This window comes from Ursus maritimus, unplaced genomic scaffold (genome assembly GCF_017311325.1).
Source record: "Ursus maritimus isolate PB19 unplaced genomic scaffold, ASM1731132v1 scaffold_32, whole genome shotgun sequence".
NCBI classification, from domain to species: Eukaryota; Metazoa; Chordata; class Mammalia; order Carnivora; family Ursidae; genus Ursus; species Ursus maritimus.
Genome location: NW_024425786.1, coordinates 16,943,403 through 16,958,374, shown reverse-complemented (window position 1 = coordinate 16,958,374; position 14,972 = coordinate 16,943,403). Strand labels below are relative to the sequence as shown.

General features: G+C 45.4%; 1 protein-coding gene across 3 annotated transcripts in view; it reads left to right on the top strand.

The window, feature by feature from the left end:
* LUZP1 (leucine zipper protein 1) overlaps positions 1–14,972 on the top strand; it is an 81,829-nt gene that overhangs the window by 44,107 nt on the left and 22,750 nt on the right. For 2 of the 3 annotated variants that reach the window (XM_040618947.1, XM_040618944.1), the window contains exon 2: positions 10,960–11,064. The exons of the other annotated variant lie outside the window; for it this stretch is intronic. The gene's annotated coding sequence lies outside the window, so the exon portion shown is untranslated. The remainder of the gene's footprint in view (positions 1–10,959; positions 11,065–14,972) is intronic. 3 annotated transcript variants of the gene reach the window in all.

Genomic DNA, 14,972 nt, shown 5'->3' with positions numbered 1-14,972 from the left:
CTCCTTAGGAGATGATATAAAACAAAGCTATAATGCAAAGTAGACTGGAAATTGTGCAAGTAGAGACACGGACAAAGTACTTTGGGAGCAAAGGATGGGGAGGCTTAGATGTTAGAGCCACAAAGGGCCCTTAGAGAGCATCAGGTCCAGTGGTCTTTACCATTCTGGGGACATGGAGCCATTTCGTCAGAGAAATTGAAGAATCCTTGCTAAGAAAAGAGAATCAAGTGAAATTAGAAAGAATATAACTTTTTTAGCTGCCAGGGATAGGAGGACTTGAGATGAAAACAGGTGGCCATAGATGATAGAACAGACTTCTCCAGGACTGAGGACTTTTCTCAGTAGCACAACTCAGCTGGCCAAAGGTAGACCCTGCAGCTGCCTTGTGTTACCTATACTATAACAATAACCATGTTTTATGGTGGCCAAAGTACCTTCACATATATTATTTCATTTGGTCCTTACAATCTCATTGGTCATTTCTGTTTTACAAATGAGGAAACTGAATAGAACTCAGAGAATTGTAATAATCCACAAGGGTCACAGAACCAGTAAACTGGAGAGACAGGACTGGGTCTCAGGATTTCATAGCCCAGCGTACTGCCCAGAGTATGTGTGCTCTGAGCTTGCCTGCTCTTTGTTCTGTGTGCTTGTAATACTAAAGACACTGACTTGAAACTTGCTAGCAAGCGGGACTTACGAAGGGGACGAGACAGAGACACATGCAGGGCTACAAGAAGGGAACTTGGACAAGGGGTGGTGGGGAGATGCAGAGAACTGGGCAGGGATCCCGCTGAGGTCTTCTGACTGGGGCGTCCTCTTTGCCCTTTCGGATGCTGCCCAGTGACACCTCTGGCCCCTCCCACCTCTCTAGTACTTCTTTAAAATTATTTCTGCTGGAACTGGGCCAATGAATTTCTCAAGGCTCCTTTCCCAAGGGCTTCGTGGTACACTTAGAGGGAAAGAGAAACTAAAAATGTGCAGGAGATGTAATGCTTTATCAGAATGGTGGTGAGAAGAAAATTGGATTAACATTTATAGAATATACTTTAGGCCAGGCCTTATGTGTGTACACTTAGTGTATATTTTCCTATAATCTGGACATCAGCCCTGTGAAGTTTAGATATTATCACCTCTGCGTACACTTGAAGAACCTGAGATCGTGAAGTGGGGTCACCGAAGCCGCTGTGTGACTGAATTGTAGGGGAACCGAGATTCCCTGGCTTCTGAGACCATGTGGACTCTTTCTGTGATAGTATGTTGCCTGGGCAGCAGGCAGGGCGGAGAAGGAGTGAGACAAAGGGAAGCTCTCTTGAGGCTCTAACATGGAAAGAAACTTCTTGCTGGGGGTAGAAATAATGATGACTCCCCCAAAATGAGCCTTGAAATTAAAATGGCAGAGCAAACCTTCTAAACCCAGGCCCTCCAGGATAAACAGCCATGTCTTCTGTTCCTGACGCACCAAGGGAAAGTGTGTAGAAGGGCATTTTTATCTTCCATTGTAGTGAGGAAGATGAGATGTATGTATAAAAAAAAGACTTCCGGATTGATACTGTGGACATTTGGGAATCAGTCCAAGGGGTGCGGAATTCTAAGCTGAGGAGAAGGGCTTGAAGCCTTTGGGTAACTTGCAGCCACCAGGACTTGCCGCTCGTACATGAGGCAGTGCTGCTAGGACAGTGCCCCCTTTAAACAGAAGCAGATGAAACCGAGTGTCCTCAGCCCTGCGTCCATCCTCTTGAATCTGTCACCTTCACTTTGAAATAGCCAAACTTCTCTAACTTGCCGTCTGTATTCACTGCCTCCCTCCACTCAGCCTGTCCCAGGCTGGTTCCCGTCACTTTGCTGTGCACCTCTCAGGAAGTCACTCATGTCCTCTGTGAAGCCAAATTCAACAGATTTTTTTGGGTCATTTTCTCAGTGAAGTTGATGCTGTTGACCACTCCTTCCTTCCAGAAACACTCTCTTGTCTTGGCTCCAGTGACGCAACCCTGTCCTATTCTTCCTCCTACTTCTCTGCTGTGTTTGTAGACTCATCCTCCATTCTACAGCTATGAAATGTTCTACTGTCCCAGGCCCTTCTCTCTGCTCATAGTAGACACTCTCCCTCGGTGATCTCATCATCCCCATTGGCTTTAGTAACCACACCCTTGTGGACGTGACTCATAAATGTATGTATCCAGCCTGGATCGCTCCCCTGTGCTACAGACCCGTCTGTTGTCAGCCGGGCCCCGTTCTAGGATATGGAATACGCTGGGGATATAGTGATGAGGTAGACAGAAGGTGGGGGTAGGGGTGGGGAGGAAGGGACGGACAATAAACAAGTAAACAAAATACCAGATAGGGCTAAGTGCTGAGGTACCATAAACCAGGGTGATTTGTTAGAGGTTGAGAGCTACCTTATATTGTCTGGTCAAGACTTTACAGAGGTGGTGGAATTTAAGCTGACCCTTCAGTGACGAAAAGGAGCCAGCTGTACAGAAGGAAGAGGGAACAGCTAGTGCAAAGGCCCCAAGGCCGGAATGAACACTGTGTGCAAGAAGCAGGAAGTGGGGAGGGGACCTGTTAGGAGATGAGGTCAGAGAGGTAGTAAGGGCCAGATCACACAGGGCCTAGTAGACTCCGGTGAGAACTTTAGATTATTCTAAGTGAAAGGAAAAGCTGTGAGAGGTGTTTTGTTATGTTGTTTTAAAGCAGAATAGAGTCTTGATCTAATTAAATGTTAATAAGTATAATTTGCTATCTGGAAAGTGGTGTATATATAGGGGAGAGTTGGTAGCAGGGAGACTTAAGGAGGCTGTTGTAGTAGGTCGGGTGAAAGCCCAGTAGCTTGGACTAGGGTGCCTAATAGGGGATGTAGAGAGCAGAGGGATAGGTTTGAGAAAATTTGGAAGTGGAGTTGATAGGACCCGCTGATGGATTTGCAGGTGGGGTGTGAGGGAAGGAGACACCTGGCATAATTGGGTGTTCAGCCTGGGCACTTGGGTGAATTGGGGGAAGACGTAAAGAGGAATGAGTTTGGGGAAAGAAGGGTGGGAGGTAAATACCATCAAGAGTCAGCATATGGATATGTGATATCAATTACACATCCAGGCAGAGAAGTCAGGTAGGCTGTCGGATATGCTTCTGGACTTCAGGGAGGTCATTGCTAGAGATAAAAATTTGGAGGTCATTGATATTAAAAATCATGGGACTGGAGGGGATTGCCCAAAGAAGGGAGGGTACAGGTAAAGTAGAGAGGCCTCAGGACTATCTCTGGTCAAGTAGAGGAGAAGGCAGAGCAGACTGAGGATAACCCATGGAGTAGGAAGTTCAGGCAAGTGTGATATCCTCGAACCAAGGGTTTCGGTGGAGAGTGGTTATTTGTGTTAAATGCCATTTGGAGGATAAGGAAGAGACCACATAGAATTTGGCAGTGTTGAGGCCTTTGGCCCTGATGAACAGTTTTCGTGGAGCATTGAGGATAGAAGGCTGATTGGTGTGAACTGAGAATAAAGGGTACGGAAGTGAAGAGTAGAGACCACTGTCGGTTTTGCTATGAGGAGAAGCAGAGACGCTGGACCAGCTGGAAGGAGGTGTGAGAGCAAGGGAGAGTTTATTCTGTTTTTTTTTTTTTTTTTTTAAGATCAGTAATTCTAGAATCTTGCTTTCCAAATGCGGCCTCTGGATCCATCTGGGAACCTTTTAGAAATACGGAATCTCAGACCCCACCCCAGACCTACTGAGTCAGTTTCCGCACTTCAGGGGGATCCCCAGCTGATTTGTGGGCACCAATTAATTTTTTCTAATCTGTCTAGGACCTGCATGTAGGTGTAGGACTACTGTGTGCATTTTGTCTGTAACTCATTCCACATGTGACTCACTGTGTGAGTTGATCAGCGTCCTCACTGGTCTAGACCCTGTGTGAGAAGTCCTCCTCGGATCCTGTGCTTGGATGTTGTAGCCATGTTAGCTTGCTTCCCAGATGTCCAAGTGCCTATTCTCAAGTTCCTGTACTTACGCTGGTAGGAGTCTGCGAGCCAGGACTAGACTGTGGACCACATGCTCGTTGAGTAGGGGCATTTGAGAGTCTGCGGGGAGAAAAATGATGATGTAAGCGAGCAGAGGTCATTGCATACGAAGCTAAGAGGGCTTCAGATCCGTCGTAGACATGAAAAGCTGTACTTCATGTATCAGCAAAGCCTCTTCATTGTAACAATGGGGAAAGCAGAATGCTGGTATATTGTTGGACTTGTAGTTAGGAAATGATGGTCTGAGTGTTGCTTCTTGGGAACAGAGTCCTTTAGCTGATGAGGACTGGAGGTTTATTGAGAAAGAAAAAGATGTGCAAGAGTCATTTTGGGGAGTCGCAAAGGGAACCTACCAAGGGAAATGTAGTAGGATTGCTGGTAGCGTCGAGGGATGTGTTTGAGATTTGCGGTGATAAATTTAAAATGCGGTCTCCTGGCTGGCTCAGTCAGTAGAACATGCGACTCTTTATCTCAGGGTCGTGGGTTCAAGCCCCATGCTGGGCATGGAGCCAATTACAATTTTTTTTTTTTTAATGATGCAAGTCAGTAGTTAGCATTTTCTCTAGAGACATAGCTTAGTAACTTAGCTGCTTTGGTGTGGGCTCGGAGAGGTCGTTAGTTTCGTTTAGTGAGAACTGAAGTTTTACTACCTGAATACTGTGGGGGGGGCAGGTGAATGAAAGATGTTTGCAAGGGACTGATTATGAGGGAAATGAGCACATGAAGGGGGTATGTAATACTATTAAATTACTTAACTTCTCTTTTATAAGATGGGGATAATAGAGTTGTAAGGATTCAGTTAATTCCCACAAAGTGCCCAGAACGGGGCCGGGGGCATAGTAGGTGCCATGTTTGCCCCCAGTGTGGTTAGGTCTTACTGCCGTTGCGCCTCCTAGCCCACAGAGGGCCACCCTCCCCGTCTTTTGACACCGTTCTTCTCTCCTTCCATCTGTGGTCCATACTGAAGCGGAAGTGATCTTTTTGAAATGTACACACCTTACCCCTACTTAACACTTAAATGACTTTCTGTAGCTCTCTGGATAAGGACCAGATCCATAATTTGGTCTCCAAGTGCCTGTGTGGCGTGGCTCTCTCCATACCTCTCCATCCTCATCACCGGTCATGCATCTGCTTGTTCCCCCTTCGTTGTCATCCAGTTTAGCTCCTTGAGTTCACTGTGCTCCCTCTTCTACTTAGAAACGTCCTGACCACTAGTGGCAGCCTCGTAGACCTCTCTGGGAATGGGTCGGCTTGTATTAATTTACTAGTGTGATTCCTAAATCAGTGTTTTTGTGTTGCACTCTACAGTAAATGGCACAAGACAGTTCTGTTTCTACTCCTAGTTTTATCCCCAGTGCTTCCCTCAGAGCTTGATGCATGGTAGCCAGTCAGTATTTGCATGAATACATGATTGAATGAAAGAATGCACAAACTACCCATCAGCCTCCTGTTGGTTTGTGGTATTTGGGATGTGGATCAATACTGGCTTTTTGGAAGGTCAGAGTTCAGAGAATTCCTTGGGGAGGTGGTATAATGCAAATTGTGGGTCAGAAATACCTAGGCGAGAATCCACTGACTAGCTATGTAACTTTGACCCTTTATTTCTTCCTCAATTATAAAATAATCATGATGGTATTTACCTGAGGGGGTTACTGTGAAGATTAAATTAGGTAATAAAAGCACTTCTGGTTTCTTTCTCCTTAGGCAGGTTGTTGTGACTTGCTGTTTACATTTGCCATTACCTGCCCTAATCCTTGTGGCCCCTTCTTGATATCCTAATTAAAGACTCCTAGGGGTGAAAGGGAGCCAGCATGTTCTTCTGATTCAGCCAACTTTCTAAAGCAGGTCTAAAACCAACAATTTTAGACATGTGGTTCTATTGCTAAACCCCACAAACATGGGCTAATTGCAAGGAAGCCTAGTCTCAATGATAGCCTACTTGTTAGAAAAGGAAACGGCGGACAGGTGGCAGTCCTTGAGGCCCTGCTTCTAAATAGATGCCCTAATCACAAGCTAGTCTTATCAATTGTTTATTAATAAGTGGTTCCAAAGTGTTTGAAAGTTCTTAAATCCTTTCTTTCTAATTTTAATCTTGTTTATACTCTTGGTTCTTTGTTAGGTAAAGTTTCTTTGGTAAGCTTTCTTTGGTCTCTTTGGTGAAGCTGGGAGGTGGGATTACTGGATTCTAGTTCTGTCTCTGTTATGAGCTTCCTAAAAGAGTCACAAGTCTTAATCTGTTTGCTCATCTGTCATGTGGGGGATAAGAGTATCTGCTGTCTCATCCCAAGAGTTACATGGATAAATGAGTTATCCTGGGAGAATCAGACATTATTATTATTATTTTAAAGATGTATTTATTTGAGAGAGAGCGTGCGAGTGGTGGAGAGGGGCAGAGGGAGATGGAGAGAGAAACTCAAGCAGGCTCTGTGCTGAGCATGGAGCCTGACACAGGGCTTGATCTCACGACCCTGACATCACGGACCTGAGCCAAAACCAAGAGTTGGACACTTAACTGACTGCACCACCCAGGTGCCCCAAATTGGACATTATTTTAGCAGCCCTCCATCATAGATAGGTATTGAAATCTGTTATTAATGTAAAATTTAAGAATTAATAACAAGACTATTAATTTATTCTTTAAAATTTTGTATAAATTGGGCGCTTGGGTGGCTCGGTTGAGCGTCTGCGTTTGGCTCAGGTCATGATCCTGGAGTCGTGGGATCGAGCCCCACGTTGGGTTCCATGCTCAGCGGGGAGTCTGCTTCTCCCTCTCACTCTCCCTCTGTGCTCTCTCTCTCAAATAAATAAAATCTTAAAAAAAATAAGAATAAAAATTTGAATAATTGTATAACCCTGAGGTATTTTAATAAATCACGTGAATTGGCATGTCACCACTTTTGCCTTTTGGGACCTATTTTTTATAGTTTCTTCAAGGGCAGACGGAGACAGCATGTTAACGGTTCATACATGTTGTTATTGGGAAGGCCCTTAAATATCATTTTGTCTTGAGCGCTTTGTTCGACTGATGGAAAGGAGACCCAGAGTATAAAAGACTTGTCTGAGGTTGACAGTGTGTCAGGTGGCTGTGAACTCCCTGTTCAAGGTTCCTCACCTTAAGAGGGTACCTCTTCTTTTCCCCAGTTTCCCACTTGCTCTGGATTCTCCGCCCTTGTTGGCAGGTGGGATGGGGCGGAGAGGGCTTGAGAAAAAGGCAGGGCTTTCAGACATGTCTTCCTGCAGCCTGTGTCCCCCCCCCCCCACTTTTACCTGGAGTGTCTTGAACTCTGGCATGAAGTGACTAGAGGGTGGGAAGGTGGTCAGGGATGGCCTTCCAGTTACCTGCTTTTATCAACCCAGGTGAGACTAGATTGGCTCTCCCCAAGCTGCTGCCATCTTCAGCCCCAGACCCAGTGATTGGTCCCACTCCATCCTGCCATCAACTTGTTTACAGGTTGGCTTTTTGGTGAAGAGATTGTATAGGGCAGAAAAAACATAAAATCCCTCCTCACTTTTTTCCTGAACACTCCTGAGAATGCTCCCTTAGCAGTTCTAGGAGAAAAATATTTGTCTCCTTGCTTCTTGCTTTTCAATAGACACAACGGGGATTTGACTCCTAGGACTTTGGATATTATGGTTATCTCAGGCTTAAATTTTTATCCCACCCTCTCATTTTCCACCTTCAATTTAGTTCTTTGCTTACATCTGGAAGACCTCCGAAAGTTAACTAGTAGATATGAGGGGTGGGCTGCTCCAGCGGAATTGCAGGGTCATGGAATCTCTGTGATGCTTAGTTATTCTGGTTCTCTTGGGTAGCGGTTTATCTGGTGACGAAAGCTAAGGTATCACTGTGGACACTCAGGTGAAGGGCTGGGGGTGGTTCTTCTAGAGACTGCAGATGACCCAGAATTTTTCAGTGTGGGTAATTTCTCTTGACCTGCAAATTTCGTGGACTCTTTTCTCTGTCATCTCCATTCTGTTCTTAAGCCCATTCAGAGGATTTTGTGGTGGTTGTTTCTGTTCCGAAATTTCCACTTTTCAAATAAAAATTTTTTCACTTCCTCTGCTTAGCTATAATTGCTGCTTTAATATCCCTGTCTGATAATTCAGTATTTGGGTCATCTTGGAGTTGCCCTCTGCTAAATGTCTTTTCCCTTGCAAATGGGTGTAGTTTTTCTGGTTCTTCATGTGACTGGGATTGTAGCCTCAACATGAATGCATGTGGATGTTGTGCTGTGGAGACACTGATTTCTGGTGATGTTTTTATTTTAGCAGGCAACTACCTCAGACTCAAAACTGCAGCGTCTGTCTCCCCTGTGGGGAGGAGGGTATGCAGTTTAAACCTTTAGTCCAGTTCTTTCGTCCTTGGCTGAGGCATTTGGCTTCTGCCCTGTGCTTGGCGGGTCAGGGCTCAGCTGGAGGTTTGGACAGAGTTCACACACAGCGCCTGGGACTTTGCTTCTCTGGCCCTCTTCTTCCTTATTTCCCATTACCTGTGGCTGCTCTGGACTCTTGTCTGTGGTTCCTCCTTTGTTTTTTTGATGGGCGCTGGAGCTGTCAGCCCTCTGGTGAAAGCTCCCAGGCTGGGGAAGTCGTCCTATCCCAGCCCCTTCTCTGTTTTTGACTTCTTTCCCAAATCTGCCAGCCTTTGTTCACTTCAGATAGTTTTTTACATTTTACCCCGAGTTTATTGTTATCTGTTGGAGGGTCATACTGGAACCAGGCTTACCTAATAGCATTTTTATCCATTATCAAAGTGTTTTGGGAACGGAAGTGATACATACTTAAGAGAGCTTCAGTCTTCAGTCAGATAAGGGTGATCGGATGCATGTTTTTCGGTGTAGCTTATTATCTCAGGTGGACTCAACCGCATTCATTTTAACTTGCTTTGCAACCTTGGATAAGTCTCTTCTCTGGGGAAGTCACTTTCTCCTCTGGCACGGGAGACAGTTCGAGTCTCCGTGATCTGTAAGGGTCCTTTCATCTCTTCTTCCGGACAGACAGACAGAGATACACTACCCACACACATACACTACCACCTCTGTGGTATGGGTGGCTCTCCCTGGGTGGAGAGCTCTCTGAAGGGGCAGCACCCCTCAGATGTTTACAGTCATCCTCTTGTTCTGGGGACAGCAGGCCAGTACGCCAAGGATACAAGAAGTAAATGACATTCAGAAGCAAAGGAAAGAAATCATTTGCTGCTTGCTTCCATCGCTTAGGAACAAGGAGAGAATGTAGACAGTTGAAAATAAATCCGGATCATCAGGAGTTCCTGTTTGTTTGATTCTGGACAGTGCATTCTATCCTGTTTTGAAAGGAATAGCCCCCTGGGCCTTAGTAATATGCCGGGAAATGTGGCAGGAGGCGGTGGGGGCAGTAGCTTTCAGCAGCTTTCAGTACCCTGTCATTGTTAGGGCCGAGTGGAGGTAGACCAGATTTAAACAGCAATTATACATGGTCTATACATACTGACTTTTTCAAAAGTGTGGGGAGAGGGGTTATGGGGGGAGCTAAAACTTCTCCTACATTCACTCAGGCCATCCCTTGGGTGCTGACCCTGGTATAGACCTTTTTTCCTACTTTTCCATTTTTCTTGCTTGTCACTAATTCTTTTCTGTTCTGGTCTTACTGGCTTGAGGCTTCAGGCCCTTGTCTTTTTTTTAAAGATTTATTTATTTATTTATTTATTTATTTATTTATTTATCTATCTATCTGAGAGAGCGAGCATGTGCAAGTGGAGGGGCGGGGCAGAGGGAGAGAGAGTATCAGTAAGGAGCCTGACACGGGGCTCGATCTCATGACCCTGAGATCATGACCTGAGCTAAAACCAGGAGTGGGATGCTCGACCAACTGAGCCACCTGGGCAGCCCCCTCATCTTTTTTCTAAAGCCATTTGAAAAAACTATCATTCAGTTATCTCTGTCTTTTAATTTTAAGGCTTCTCACTCTCTAGGAGCATAGAGGCAGATATGGACTCTACCGTGTGTGTGTTATGGGGTTGGTAGTGGAGATGTGGAAATCAGACTAAAGGGACCAACAGCCTCGGAAAGAGGTCACAGGGTAGTCTGTGGGATGTGTGAGGGAGGGATGGGCAGTCATGATGAAACAAGGGGGTTAGTTTGTGCTTAAGACCAAGTATAGAAGCTTTACTTCCAGTGTAGAAGGTATCTTTCTGTTCTTTGGCAAGACGAGGATAGACAGCAGTTTGCCCCAGATCTTCTACCTCCAGTAATTCTTCTGAAACTTTAGGAGTAACATTCAATGGGTTAGTAGACCTTTCAGGTCTCTGGCGGAATGCTTGTTACAAAACCAGAGGGTAACCTGCAGACAGAGAAGCTCTACTTGGTTCTAATTGATACTGGGTGGTTCAAGGCCCTTTTGAGGACCACATCTGGAAGGCAACCCAATGAGAGTCAGCCTGGTGAAGGGGCTTTTTTGTCAGACAGGCATGGGTTTAAATCCTGACTGCCATTAGCAAGCTGTAAGACCTTGGACAAATCACTTGACTTCTTGAAATTTAGATTCTTTATTGGGGGTGATATTATTGTATTATTGTTTGAATAAAATATAAAACATATTGCCTGGGGTGTGGTAGGTACTCCACAGATGTTTGGGTGTTTTTCCTTATCCATCTTCTAGAACATCTTATTTTTAGTAGAATACTGGCTTTAGCCCTAAGCAGTTGTGTGACTCACCCTTTCCAAGTTTTAGTTTCTTTTCCTTAAATCGAGGGCATTTAACTAGTTGATTTCTGAGATCCCTCCAAGCTGTAAGATGTCATGAGTTTTAGACTACTGGGGACTGTGGAGGCATGTTAATTTAAGAAATACAGTGGAGTCTGCCTTGAGATCATATCATCTGAAAGGAAAAGGGAGTCTCCTCTCCCTTCAGCCCAGTCTTGGTGCAATTCCCACGTTACCTATGTCTTGCTTTCTGTTTATATTCTGTCCAGGTCAAGAGGCAGCTGGCATTGAAAGATAGTGAGTGTCTGTTTCTAAGACAGCAAGCACCAGGGAGGCACCGGAAGCATTAACGGAAAGCTTAAATTCCCTAAATGGTAAGTATGCGTACGTGAAACCTGGGCACACTGGTAGAATCGCATGGTTTCTGAAGTCTCTGTAATTTTTGCATCACTGTAGGAGATGGAGGAAAGTTAACATTTGTTGATGAACCAAACACTGTGCTAAGTACTTAATTTTTTAAAAGGTATTATTTATTCATTTGAGAGAGATACAGAGAGAGCGAGCTCAAGCAGGGGGAGGGGCAGAGGGAGAGGGACAAGCAGACTCCACATTGAGCAGGGAGCCTGACACGGGACTCAATCCCAGGACCCCAAGATCGTGACCTGAGCCGGAGGCAGACACTTAACGAACTGAGCTACCCAGGCACCCCCTTCATATGTTTTCTAATGTAATCTGCCAGCCAGCCAACCTACCCATGGTAAAAATCCTTGCATTTAGTCAACAACTTTCAGAAATAGGCTGAGCTAGCATTTGCTGAATACTTACTGTGTGCCAGGCCAGTCCTGTTTGACATGCAGTATCTCCCTTAGTATTTACACCGACGCTACAGGTAAGTGCTCTTATTTTCACCCCAAGGAAATGAGCCGCAAGGAAGTACCTTCTCCAAGTTCACACAGGGAGTGAAGGGGAGGACTGGATTTCACCCTGGGTTATTTTCATTGTACTATAATGTTTCTCTTTTGAGAAAATTACTTTTTTTGGTTGAGACGGTGTCTGACTTAATCTTTAAAAAGCAAAGCAAAATAAAGAAAAACCTATCTTGGTTGACAGCTAGCTCCTTTTCCTAGCCCTTTTGGATTCTGTGAGCCAGTGATTTTATTGGTTGGTGCTGACCAAGGCAGAGCACACTGAGAAAATCGAAGGAGCTCACACTTACATGGCCAAAGGACCAAACCGAGGGGTCTTGGTCACCAGTGGTAGCTGGAGAGTAGCTAGAGGAAGGTTCTCTGGAGAGGTAAAGCGATAGGGGCGGCCGCAGACTGAGTCTGGGAACTGGTTCTAGGCATAGTAGTGACAGGACAGGATGTAGGAAAGGCATCTCAGCAAGACCTCTCACTCTCAGGGTGACCCCTCCCCGGAAAGGGGCACATCACACATAGCTCTGGCTCTTCTTAAGGGGGTGGGAAACTTTGAGACAAGCTCTTGCCCTGTTAATTGGTTCAGGATTTTTTTTTTTTTAAAGATTTTTTTTATTATTTATTTGACAGAGAGACACAGCGAGAGAGGGAACACAAGCAGGGGGAGTGGGAGAGGGAGAAGCAGGCTTCCCGCTGAGCAGGGAGCCCAATGTGGGGCTGAATCCCAGGACCCTGGGATCATGACCTGAGCCGAAGGCAGACGCTTAACGACTGAGCCACCCAGGCACCCCTGGTTCAGGATTCTTGGCACGCCTGAGTGGCTCAGTTGGTTAGGCATCTACCTTCGGCCCAGGTCATCATCTCAGGATCCTGGGATTGAGTCCTGCATCAGGCTCCTTTCTCAGTGGGGAGCCTGCTTCTCCCTCTCGCTCTGCCTCTTCCCTCTGCTCGTTCTCTCTCTCAAAGAAAGAAAGAAAGAAAGAAAGAAAGAAAGAAAGAAAGAAAGAAAGAAAAATGTTTAAAAAAATTGGTTGAAGATTCTTGTTCTGTTCCTTTCTCTGGAATATTTTTCCTACCTCAGGGAACTGGGTTAGGAAACTCGTTCCGTTGGATGGTGTGGCAGCCAGCATTCATTGTTCATTGATCTTTCTGACATAGTCTCTTTTTATTGGAGCACCAGTGTTTTGTGGTTTTGTTTGTTTTTATGTTGCAGGTTTTTATGTAAATTCTACTTAGTTAATATATAATGTAATATTAGTTTCAGGAGTAGAATTTAGTGATTCATCACTTACGTACAACACCCAGTGCTCATCACAACAAGCGCCCTCCTTACTGCCCATCCCCCGCCCACCTCCCCTCCTGCAACGTTTAGCTTGTTCTCTAGTTAAGACGCACCAATGTTTTTTTTTTTTTTTAAAGATTTTATTTATTTATTTGACAGAGAGAGACAGCGAGCGAGAGAGGGAACACAAGCAGGGGGAGTGGGAGAGGAAGAAGCAGGCTCATAGCGGAGGAGCCTGATGTGGGGCTCGATCCCAGAACCCCAGGATCACGCCCTGAGCCGAAGGCAGACGCTTAACCGCTGTGCCACCCAGGCGCCCCAGACGCACCAATGTTTTTTAATATACTTGGTGAATTTGACAGGGTGGGTAATCATTTTCTTTAACCGAACTTATTACGCATACCTGTTGTACATAGAGTATTTTGTTACCTGCTGGGGCTTATGTTCTGGTGACACAAACTGACCACTTACTCCATGCCTAGCACAATTCTTGGAGCTGAACGGCTCTAAATAGAACAGTAATACAGCACTAAACAAAACAAGAAAAGTCCTTGCTCTAGGATTATGTATAAAAGGGTAGAAACTTAAAAAAAGAAAATGAATAACTAGATAGAAACAAATAGGTAAGTAGATGAATAATGTCCGCTAGGTGACATGTGCTCAGAAGAACAAAAGCAGGGTAAAGTGGCGAAGTGATAGGGAGCCTGGAACTGCTCCTTTATGTAAGGAGATCAGGGAAGGCCTCTAAGAGGTGATAGTTTCAGCCAAGATCTGAAAGAGGTGAGGGATCCAGCCAGGGATATCTGGGGAAGAGGTCCCAGGCAGAGGGAACAGCGGGTGTAAAGCCCCGAGTTATCAGTGTTACTTGTCCTTGACAAGGAGGCCCCTGTGGCTGGAGTGGAGTGGGAGGGAAAGAGTAGTAGGAGTAAGAGCAGGGAGGCAGTGGGACCCAGATCAGGTAGACACTCAGAGCCAGGGGAAGACCTTTAGGAGTGCGTTTTATTCTGAGTGAGGTGGGGGTGGCCCTGGGGAGTCAGAGCAAGGAGTGAATGAGCTGACTTTTGTTTTGAAAGACTTTGGGTGCTGTGGGAGAATAGACTGGAGGGGGGTGGAGGGGAGGGCAAGAGGACAGTGTGAAGTGAGACGGAGAGACCAGCTAGGAAGGTCTCGCAGGGATCAGTACAGTGTAGGGGAGGGATGATGGCTTGGACTAGGGTCCTAGGGTGCGTCGCCAGAAAGTAATGGATTCTGGACATATTTTGAAGGTAGGGTCAAATTCTAATCCCCCCTGTAGAAATGTTTGATTTCTCTGGACTTAACCTTTAGGTCACATGGGTTTGAGGGTATCAGTGGAAACTTGTCAGTAATCCCTGGTGAAATTCTGAAACTGAGCAAAGGATGAGAACACAGTGTCCCCTAAAAGCCACTTGTGCTCACTAAGTAAGTCATGCTAACTGATAACAGTTCTTTGTTTCCTTTAAGCTCTGCCTTGTTTTTATTTAAACTGTAGCATCAGTACAAGCTTATTGTAGAAATATAGAAAATAAAGATAACAGGAAACAAACCAGCCATAGATGATTACTACATGTAACATTTTGAGTGTATATCAGGACAATTCATTTTTGCAAAGATTCTGGGCTGGATGGTCTGGAGTATGCTACAAAGATAATGTGGCTGTGGGGCGCCTGGGTGGCTCAGTCGTGAAGCGTCTGCCTTCGGCTCAGGGCGTGATCCCAGCGTTCTGGGATCGAGCCCCGCATCAGGCTCCTCTGCTGTGAGCCTGGTTCTTCCTCTCCCACTCCCCCTGCTTGTGTTCCCTCTCTCGCTGGCTGTCTCTCTGTGTCAAGTAAATAAATAAAATCTTAAAAAAAAAAAATAATAATGTGGCGTAAGTGCTGCAGTTAGGGATTTAACATTCTCTCATGTGATCCCAAGACAGGAAAAATTGGGCTGGCTTACAAGCAGGTATTGTACAAGTATTAATAATGGATCAGTGTTTACCAAGAGGGGCTGTTTTTAGTGGTGTTCTGGATGGCTGTTCTTTGTTATATTTTGTTTTAACAATTTGAACATAAGCATCAGG